Source organism: Procambarus clarkii, chromosome 21 (genome assembly GCF_040958095.1).
Source record: "Procambarus clarkii isolate CNS0578487 chromosome 21, FALCON_Pclarkii_2.0, whole genome shotgun sequence".
Classification (NCBI taxonomy): Eukaryota; Metazoa; Arthropoda; class Malacostraca; order Decapoda; family Cambaridae; genus Procambarus; species Procambarus clarkii.
In genome coordinates, this window is record NC_091170.1 from 27,054,766 (window position 1) to 27,065,078 (window position 10,313).

At 44.1% G+C, this 10,313-nt stretch overlaps 1 protein-coding gene and 1 long non-coding RNA gene across 2 annotated transcripts in view; one reads left to right on the plus strand and one right to left on the minus strand.

Moving 5' to 3' along the window:
- CycH (cyclin H) overlaps window positions 1–6,540 on the minus strand; it is a 191,769-nt gene extending 185,229 nt beyond the window's left edge. Inside the window, exon 1 of the mRNA XM_069328221.1 lies at window positions 6,516–6,540. The gene's annotated coding sequence lies outside the window, so the exon portion shown is untranslated. The remainder of the gene's footprint in view (window positions 1–6,515) is intronic.
- Window positions 6,541–7,851: 1,311 nt separating this feature from the next.
- LOC123760827 (uncharacterized) lies at window positions 7,852–9,871 on the plus strand. Its single transcript, XR_006773173.2, has 2 exons — window positions 7,852–8,095; window positions 9,126–9,871. It is a non-coding gene; the product is annotated as an uncharacterized lncRNA (long non-coding RNA).
- Window positions 9,872–10,313: the final 442 nt, after the last annotated feature.

A 10,313-nucleotide genomic window follows, 5' to 3' on the forward strand; every position in this document is an offset into this window, starting at 1 on the left:
CGCCACAATACCAACTCGCGCCACACTACCAACTCGCGCCACACTACCAACTCGCGCCACATTACCAACAAGTGCTGTTGTGAGAAAAAACTGCCACTATCACGACCTGCTGCCTAATTCACTTCCTTTCTTAGGGTAACTTTTGTCCCCATTCCGCGTCACCTCTCCCCATGCATCTCACTCAGCATAATTGTGTTAAGATTCTCTCTCTCTCTCCCTCTCTTCCTCTCCCTCTCTCATTTTTCGGTTTTATATATTTTATATACACCTTCCACTTTCTTTCATTGCCGAATTCTCTCTATAGCTTCCTACTCACAAGACCTCACATTTTTCTTCTCTCACTCCTACTTTCTCATGACTCCTCACAGTGGTCTCACTGGCTGGCTCGTCCTCCCACCAGTCTGGCCAAATATTCGCGTTGGGTACCTTGGACATTCATGTTACGGTTCCCGCATTCAGCGGTGTACCATAATCAAGTTAATGGAACTCCACTTTGTGAGACACATACACAGTGGTCCGTTCTCTGGCCGCGTCTCCGGCCTTCCATTCCTAACACGCTCCTCAACAACACTTTACAAAAATGCATTTCCCGCGTTTTACATTTTTGGACGATGATTATTTTTGATACAGAAAGGGTTGTTGTGTAGGTTGCTGCAATATATATATCGGCAATTGTTTGACTGTGTGTGTGTGTGTGTGTGTGTGTGTGTGTACTCACTTAGTTGTACTCACCTAGTTGTGCTTGCGAGGGTTGAGCACTGGCTCTTTGGTCCCGCCTCTCAACCGGCAATCAACTGATGTACAGATTCTTGAGCCTACTGGGATCTATCATATCTACATTTGAAACTGTGTATAGAGTCAGCTTCCACCACATCACTGCCTAATGCATTCCACTTGTTAACTACTCTGACACTGAAAAAGTTCTAACGTCCCTGTGGCTCATTTGGGTACTCAGTCTCCACCTGTGTCCCCTTGTTCGCGTACCACCCGTGTTAAAAAGTTTATCCTTATCTACCCCTGTCAATTCCTCTGTGAATTTTGTAGGTGTCGTGAGGTGCATTTCACGCAGCCTTTTCTTGTAACTCATGCCTTTTAGTTCTGGGACTAACCTAGTGGCATACCTCTGAACTTTTTCCAGCTTTGTCTTGTGCTTGACAAGGTACGGGCTCCATGTTGGGGCCGCATACTCCGGGATTGGTCTTACGTATGTGGTATACAAGATTCTGAATGATTCCTTACACAGGTTCCTGAAGGCTGTTCTGATGTTAACCAGCCTCTCATATGCCGCAGATGTTATTCTTTTTATGTGGGCTTCAGGAGACAGGTTTTGTGTGATATTAATTCCTAGATCTTTCTCTCTGTCCGTTTCATTAAGTACTTCATCTCCTATTCTGTATCCTGTGTCTGGCCTCCTGTTTCCACCGCCTAGTTTCATTACTTAGCATTTACTCAGGTTAAACTTTAGCAGACATTTGTTGGATCGTCTATTCAGTCTTTCTTGGTCGTCCTGTAGTCTCCTACTATCTCCTCCTCTAGTCTCCTACTAGCAGTCTCCTACTAGTAGACTCCTACTCCTATATGTGTGTACTTACCTAGTTGGTAAGTACACACATAAAGGAGTTGGAGACTAGTAGGAGTCTACTAGTAGGAGACTAGTGGAGGAGATAGGAGACTACTATCTGTGTGTGATCACACTACACATCGTGTCGTCAGAACGTGTGTCGGTAAATGGAGACACTTCGTATTACTTTAATTGTTTTCCAGTTCCCCTTGTATTAACGATTGATATTTTGTTATTGAATCAGTGCTAAATATTAGGTTGTTAGAAGAGGGTTAAGTAAGCACCGAAGGCAAGAATGATCAGCGTTGGAAGTAGACAACAAGACGTTCGTAGCCGCTAAGGAACAGGCAGACTGGAATAGAATAAAATATTATTTTCCCCTAATTTTCTACGGATGTTCCACGGGCTAGCAAACATTGGCTTCCGAAAAAAAAATATAAATGCTAAGTGAACTAATGGGATCTCCAGCAAGCAGTGGCATCCCAGCAGCATCCCGACGATAGTTGCATCCCAGTCATACATGTCCGTTATGTAAATCCAGAGGCGAGATATTGTGTTAGAGGCGCAGAGGGACGAATGATACAGCATGATATGTAGGGCGATGGGCCGCTTGCAGATGCCTTTTGTTTCTTGAATTTACATAATGCTCTCGTTTCAGTGCCGTACTACTGGAATTTTATTTAGATATATTTCTAATAAAACACATATTAGAGGATATTTTGTTATACATGACTAACATCGGCAACAAGAGAGTGTGTATGAAGAGGTAATTACTGATCAACTTGGTGGAGAACATGTTATTATTAGGGTTATCTTTCATCGTCTCTCTCGCTATGTTATGTTCTAATGATCCATCACATAATGCGTACCCAAGATTTATCCACTGTTGAACAGCAAATCATAAGTCTAATTTATTCGTGGAATGCAGGTAAATATTCTCCAGATCTCGCCAGAGTAACGGTGTTGCATAAAAAACAGGAAATCCTACCTAATTACTGAGGAACTTTTTCATTTCAACATTTTCACGATTTTGCTCATTTGTGCAACCGATTTACCAATCACGGACCAGCATCCTGCCCTTGCACAGTAAAACTTTTTTTTCCAAACTTTTCCTGCTTCAGACTAAATTTACTCCGGCCTCATGAAATTTAACCAAAAATTTTCCCCAATTGCAAGCCAAAACATGACTGGTTTGGTGGTTGTGTGGAGGGCAGTGAGAGCAAGCGATTTACTCCCTAATGAACCCTTCTTTCTTTATAGAATGATTAAACCCTCACAGTTAGCGTCTAAAAGAATAGAACTCAAGCCAGGCCAAGGCAAATGTTTGTCATTATAAAACCTTAAAACACAAATCATCAAAGGCCATATTCAGTGAATAAATTATAACATGTATAATGTCATCAGGACAGTGACTAGAATCAACCAGGAGCTAGTGTCTAGGAAGGCGAGGCCAGAGTTGCCTCTCTTCACCGTGATGACGGCTCCGGGAGGCACCTTCACTTCTGACTCTCCTGCCGGGATAACTCTCTCATACTAAGATATGTAGCACAAGTGACAGTACTGCTGTAGCACAAGTGACAGTACTGCTGTACCACAAGTGACAGTACTGCTGTAGCACAAGTGACAGTACTGCTGTAGCACAAGTGACAGTACTGCTGTAGCACAAGTGACAGTACTGCTGTAGCACAAGTGACAGTACTGTTTGTAGCACAAGTGACAGTACTGTTTGTAGCACAAGTGACAGTACTGTTGTAGCACAAGTGACAGTACTGTTGTAGCACAAGTGACAGTACTGTTGAAGCACAATTGACAGTACTGTTGAAGCACAAGTGACAGTACTGTTGAAGCACACGTTACAGTACTGTTGAAGCACACGTGACAGTACTGTTGAAGCACAAGTGACAGTACTGTTGAAGCACAAGTGACAGTACTGTTGAAGCACAAGTGACAGTACTGTTGTAGCACAAGTGACAGTACTGTTGAAGCACAAGTGACAGTACTGTTGAAGCACAAGTGACAGTACTGTTGAAGCACAAGTGACAGTACTGTTGAAGCACAAGTGACAGTACTGTTGAAGCACAAGTAGGAGAGTAATGCACATACGAGTACTTCTCTTATCTGGTAAAACTGAACGAGACAATCCAAGAATAGAGGATGGGGGAAAATTTGGGCAACAATGGTTAGTTGGGTTTTAATTCTTCTGAAAAATTGTTGAACATTAATGAACTCGTAAATAACTTGCATTCCCTCAGTGGGAGGGGAGGGGACGTGAGGGACAGGGAGGGGAAGGGAGGGAACGTGAGGGAAGGGGAGGGGACGTAAGGGACAGGGAGGGGAAGGGAGGGAACGTGAGGGAAGGGGAGGTGAGGTGCTACCCAGTCGATGTCAGCTCGGCCTCCCGTTCACTCGATTTGATATTCCGTTAAACATTAAGCTGTTTCGTCAAGCCAGGGACGTACAAACCCAAACAATCCATCAGACCCTCTAAGAGATATTCAGTAAATTTAATTTTAACGAAAAAAAAGGATTGACTGGGACAAAATAAACATAGAACGTTTACAATTATAATGGGAACCGTCTTAAGTACCAAATCTCACACCCAAGTGATTGAACAATTGACTGCCATAGCGTGGTGCGTGCGTGTGTGCGTGTGCGTATGTGTGTGTGTGTGTGTGTGTGTGTGTGTGTCGCCCTTCCTCACGTACCACAGTGACACGATCAAGAGAAGCGACTAAAACAAGAGAAAACAAGCAGGAGAGGCTGTCCGCCCGAATCTCACTTAAGGTCCCAAATGGCATTGACCTTAATTTCGTTTTGTGCCTCCGTAAACCGGTTTAGCATCGGTCTTGCTATTTTTCCTGGCAAGTATTACCATCTAAGGGTCGGCTAGACTCAGAGAGCTCGAAGAATAATGGAAGGAGGAGGAGGAGGAGGTGCAGCAGAAGGGAGAAGAAGGGGGCATTATGGTGGCCCCCAGAGTGTTGGTTTAGGTCTGCGATGTGTGTGTGTATAGTGAGGGCGGGGCAGGGTGACAGCTCTCTACTTCTAGATAGACTAGACGAGATTAGAGGAACGACAGGCAGCGGCGCGGTGCGGGGAGTTAACAATGACGCACAAAGCGTGTAAAGGACATCATGACTTAAATGATTTAAAGAATGAAAGGTACGAAAATTGTGTTTCGAAACTGACAAAGGCGTTCAGACTACAAGCTTCCTCGAGAGCAGCGAGAAATGAAGAGGGAATTATAATGGAAAACGAAGTGAATAGAGACTGTCTCTCTTGAAAATATAGCGGGATAGCCAAAGTGGTATTTTGATGGTGGTGGTGGAGGGGAGGGGGAGGATATGTAAATTAAATAATAGACGCTTCTTGATTCACCTCCAAAGGAAATAACATGTGAAGAATATCGTGCGCTATGTAGGTTCAGTGAGAAATACGATGCAAGTGAGCTTCCACAAGAAAACCAGAACATCTATAATACTGTTATAAATGATATGAGAAATGTTGTGCACATGGAAGGAGGAGTAGAGACTGTAGGGAACTCGTGGGACTAAACTGGAAGAGATCGCTCGAAGACTGGAGGCACCAGTGTACAAAGGAACTATAGAAACCAATGGGAAAGAGTGTAAAGGGGAAAGAAAGGGCTGGAGTGAGAGTGCAGCCTGAGCCTAAGGGGCAGAAGGTAAAGGGAGCGGTGGGAAGACCCAAGGGACAGAGACAAAGAAAAATATCGATGGAAAAGTTAGCCAGCGTCATGAAGAAAGATAATTGTAATATTGAGACAGATGAGGCTGCTGGGCTCGGTAAAGAGTAGGGATAATGGAGGGGAAGATAGGATGTCAGGAGGCAAGAAGACTTGATTGAGTTAAGGAGCAGCAGCCAGCCATACAAGCAGCAGGAAGCCAAGCAGACAGCAGGCCGCCAGACAGCCAAACAGGCAGCCAAGCAGACAGCCTAGCAGGAAGCCAAGCAAGCAACTAATGAAGCACCCAAACAAGCAACAAGAAGTCAAGCAAGTAAAAGGCAGCCAAATATGGTGAAGGTAACCTTGTAGGCAGCCGAGCAAACAGAAGCAGGAGGGTAGACAGGGAAGACGAGGGTGGAGGAGAGACATAAGGAAGGAAAGGGGGCATGAGAAAACAGAAGAAGAGTGAGAGTGATATGGAAGACAGGGAAGGCGAGAGGGGAAAGGAGATTGAGGGAAGGTAAGAGGGGAGCGTGAGGACCTGGACGTCTAGTGAGAGGTAGGATGGGGGTGAGAGTGGTAGAGTGCCATCACGCCTTAAGATGCTGTGTCAGAGTCAAGTGAGGGACGGTGGGGAGAGCCAGCTAACAAGGAGAGAGTTTATGACATCCAGGAACACGGGAGGGAGAGTGCAAGCAAGAGTGAGAGGTCGAAAGCAAGAGAGAAAGACCAGGAGTGAAAGAGAGTGTCATCAACAGGAGCCGGAATGTACAAGTGAGTGTAAAGAAAAAAAGAAAACAATAAAGGCGAAGCCGATGCAAGACAAAAGAATAACTATTATTTTAAACAATTCCAAACAACACGAGAAGCGGCGGCCGCCCTGATATGTGGAGGGGGAGTGGTGTATGGTAGGTGGGGGAATGGTGTATGGTTGGTGGGGGAGGTTACCTTGAGGTTACCTTGAGGTGCTTCCGGGGCTTAGTGTCCCCGCGGCCCGGTCGTCGACTAGGCCTCCTGGTTGCTGGACTGATCAACCAGGCTGTTAGACGCGGTTGCTCGCAGCCTGACGTATGAGTCACAGCCTGGTTGATCAGGGGAGTGGTGTATGGTAGGTGGGGGAGTGGTGTATAGTACATTGAGGTAAGTGGTATATTGTACATTGAGTGCGTGCCAAGTAATGATAGAACAATTTACTAAGTAAAAGTTAGATAATGCAAAGTGAAGAGACCAAGAATACCAACTCCTGAAGTAAATACAAAATATACTCACAGACGACACACTAACAGGCGGACGGCGACACCAGCATGTACCCGCACCAGTCCTCACCGACACACACAATTGCGCCAAAAGTTTTAATACCACACGAGCACAGGAAAATTTTTCAGTCACATGGCCATAAAAATACTTCCGGTCACAATGCCATAAGAATATTTTCAGTCACATGGCTATATATGAATACTTCCAGTCTGATGGCCATAATAATAGTTCGAATCTAAAACCACACTATCGAACCTTCACTTTACATAAATACACTCCAGTAAGCACTGAGTATATATATACACACTTTAATCTACGGCAGTAAAGTGTGTTTGGCCGGAAGAAGCTCATAAAACGAAGAGGCGGTACGACTGAGTCCGAAGCCGAGTCCGAAGTCCGAGTCCGAGTCCGAGTCCGAACGACTGAGTCCGAAGCCTCGAGCAGATGGCGGAAGCGAACAGTGAAGTGTTAGTGTCCGAGATTTCGCTCCGATTCCCAGTTGGTTTTCTCACTGCCAGTCTCGAGCGGATGGCTGAGCCAGGCCATAAAGTACGGCAATCCGTCCTCATAAACAAAGGCCAAAGTCCATTCCATGCACCCACCAAACTCCCTGTTTATGAATAAAAAACGAATTACACAACAATTCACAACTGATGACGTTCGAACACTTCAGAAACAAGTGCCTCGCTGACGACTTTTGTTCGAACCACAACGCTGTAAATGCTTCACCCACGTACTCTAAATACAAATAATCGCTAACAGAATCTTAAAACCTAATCTAACCTAACCAATGTCTAAATATGCACAATAAGCTGATATATATAAATACTACTTTATATTTGAGAACATTACTGGTTTGAACGAACAGCATGCTAAAATTTATGAATATGTCCTTAGGGTCGACAGCTGGATGGAATGGACTTGGTCTGAAAACGGGTTGATTTCCACAGCTCGTCGTCATAAACAAAGGCCAAAAGTAATTCCATGCACCCAAGAAACCACCTGTTTATGATTGGAAAACGTTTTACACACGACTCACAACTCATGACGTTCGAACACTTCTCGAACAAGTGCTTCGCTGACGACGTTTATTCGAACCACAAAGCTGTAAATGCTTCACCTACGTACAACAAATATTCGGAAACAGAACCTAAACACTTAACTTAATTAAGGCCTAGCTATAACCCAAATTGTAATATATAATAGTATTAATTCATATGAAGAACACCAATTTTTACTATATAGTGCGTTATAATTGTTAAATAGATTTTCGGGGTTGGTCGCTGCTTGGACGAAAACAGCCTGAAGACTGGTTTGCAAATTCATATAATTGCCAACAGTGCAGAAACGTAACCTATGACACAGGACAACGCCAGTGAGGCAGTAATAGCCACACAAGACCCCTACAAGTTCACTACAGGTAACTACAAGACCATTACGTCACAACAAGGTCACACAGTCTACTGATATCCGTTCTTCTCCTGACGTGTCTCCTCCACTTTTTACCTTTAAGACCTTGGTGTCAGAAATATATGGACTCGTTATAACGTATGGTGCTACAGAAGCCTCGCAGAACCTCCGTGTCTTACAAGGTAGACTGGAAACCTTTCGTACTAATAATTTATTTATCAATTGTTGGTAGAACGTCAAGTAGGGAGTAGACCTACTCTTATGTGAGAATTACAATACCATGAAATATTATAATTTTCGTCATCTGCAAGGCATCATAATCATTCATTACTTGATAATCATACTTATAATCTATTTAACAATTATCATTATAATTAATTTAACAATCATCACATGTTCATCAACTTCAACACCATCATCATCACCCTCACTATAATCTGTACCTTATTTTCAATGAGCCAATAAGACTCCAGTTTACACACCATTAAGACAAATGTTCGTGAGTATTATTTGAGTTTCCATCCAATCACAGACTCTTCAGTGTTCTTTAGGGCAATTAATTTAGTGTTTCGGAAAGATGCTCCTCTTCTTCCCCGAGGTCTTCCTTCTCCGTTCAAGAGATCGTTATCCACGTGTCGCTCGGGACCAGTTCTCAGCCAATCCGAAATCTTTACTTATGGTCTAGTTCTATTTTACCAAGGCTTTGAGAGAGCCATTCACCTGCCTATCAGGTTGACATCTCAGCCAATCAAAGCGGTGCTCGCCCTTCATCCAGGTACCATTCCCGACCAATCAGGGCCCTGCTTAACTAAACTAGGGATTTTTTTCCCATTTGCCATCTCCCAGGCAACGTACTCTGCTTCCTCGCCTGCTTTCTCCCTCCCTTGTTTGTCTCCCTTTCCATCCCTCCTACCACTTTCTACTCTTTACTTTATCCATTCCTATTTCTACCGTTTGCTACATTTGTTAATGATTATTTCTAACCTTCTCTCTCTCTTCTCTCCATCCTCCCCAGCGCTCTTTCCTCTTATCCTTCCTCTTAATCAAATCTATCCATTTCATTTTCATTGCTTACTTTTCTGTTTCTTTCCTTTCAGTTATCTTTGAATATGTATCAATATGCGATTTTCGTTCATTTGTCCATTCTTTCGTTCAATCTTCTCTCATATATTTTCGGTATTCTTGTTTATTGCTCTCTCTCTCTTTCTTCAGAACATACAAGTCATTGAAGAGATAATGGATGGGTCGACGCAGGTGAATGTTGCTCCTTGATGAAGGACGAGCCCTTCATCAAGGAGCAACTAGGACTCCTACTCCACGAAGCGATCACCTGCGTGGCGCGCTGCGAGTTGCAAGGTCTCAGTAACTCATGACGAGATAGTCCAAAAGATCATTCATTTGAGAGGCCCATGACCTCTCAAGATATAGATCCAGGGCCAAGAGGACCAAAGATGTGGCTGGAGATGGCAATAGCATCTTTCACAGCAGTGTTTTGTCGAAATGGTGAGAGCGTAAGAATGGCTGATTAACCAAAGCCGATGGATCTTATTGATTCAGATTATGGATACTAGGATATTAATGACAGGATATTTGGTGTGGAGAAACAGTGCTAAAAGTGGTTGTTAGTGTTGGCGTAGACTGGTGCTATTGGCCTAGTGAGGTCCGCAATAACTAGGTGGTCCGCACTCCAGGGTGTGGATCACGTGTGAACACCTGGTTGAGGGTTGTCCAGGTGTGGTCTAGGGTGACCAGGTGTGGTCTAGGGTGACCAGGTGTGGTCTAGGGTGACCAGGTGTGGTCTAGAGAGTGGACGAGGTGTTGTCCAGTGTAGACTGGGTGTTGTGGGAGGTATAGTCAGCAGAGTTAAGTCTTACACTGCTGGTAAAGAGTTGTGACGTGATGTAGAATATATTTATATGTATATAGTCTATTTCGAAATAAATAATTAAAATAAATAACTCTCTCTAGTTACTCTCCTTTATATTTTCAGTGAGAACTAAAGTGGAACAGTTTGAGGTATTGAGTGAGTGTTGCTGCTGGTGTTGAACACAGGCCCGAGGAATGTTCACGGAAATTCTTCTATCCTGTTTGGCCCTTGGTTCCCTCTTCGGACGGTCTTTTGCTTCAGGGGGATAGTTTTTCATATCCTTCTATATATGAGTATGATCGGTCGGCTGCTCCTCCTCCTCTTCGGGTTCGGTTCCGGGTCCCATTCGGTGCCTCGGAATCGTTACATTTCCGGAGGCTTCTGTCTTCCTGCGTTTCCTGTCAGAGGTTTGGACGCGCCCTTGGTACAGTCGGCGTGTTTACCTTAGCGAGTGTGACGACTGTGAATATAAAGTAACCAAACAAGTGAGTCAAGCAACAAGTGAGCATCACGGATCACTGTATTTTTAAAGC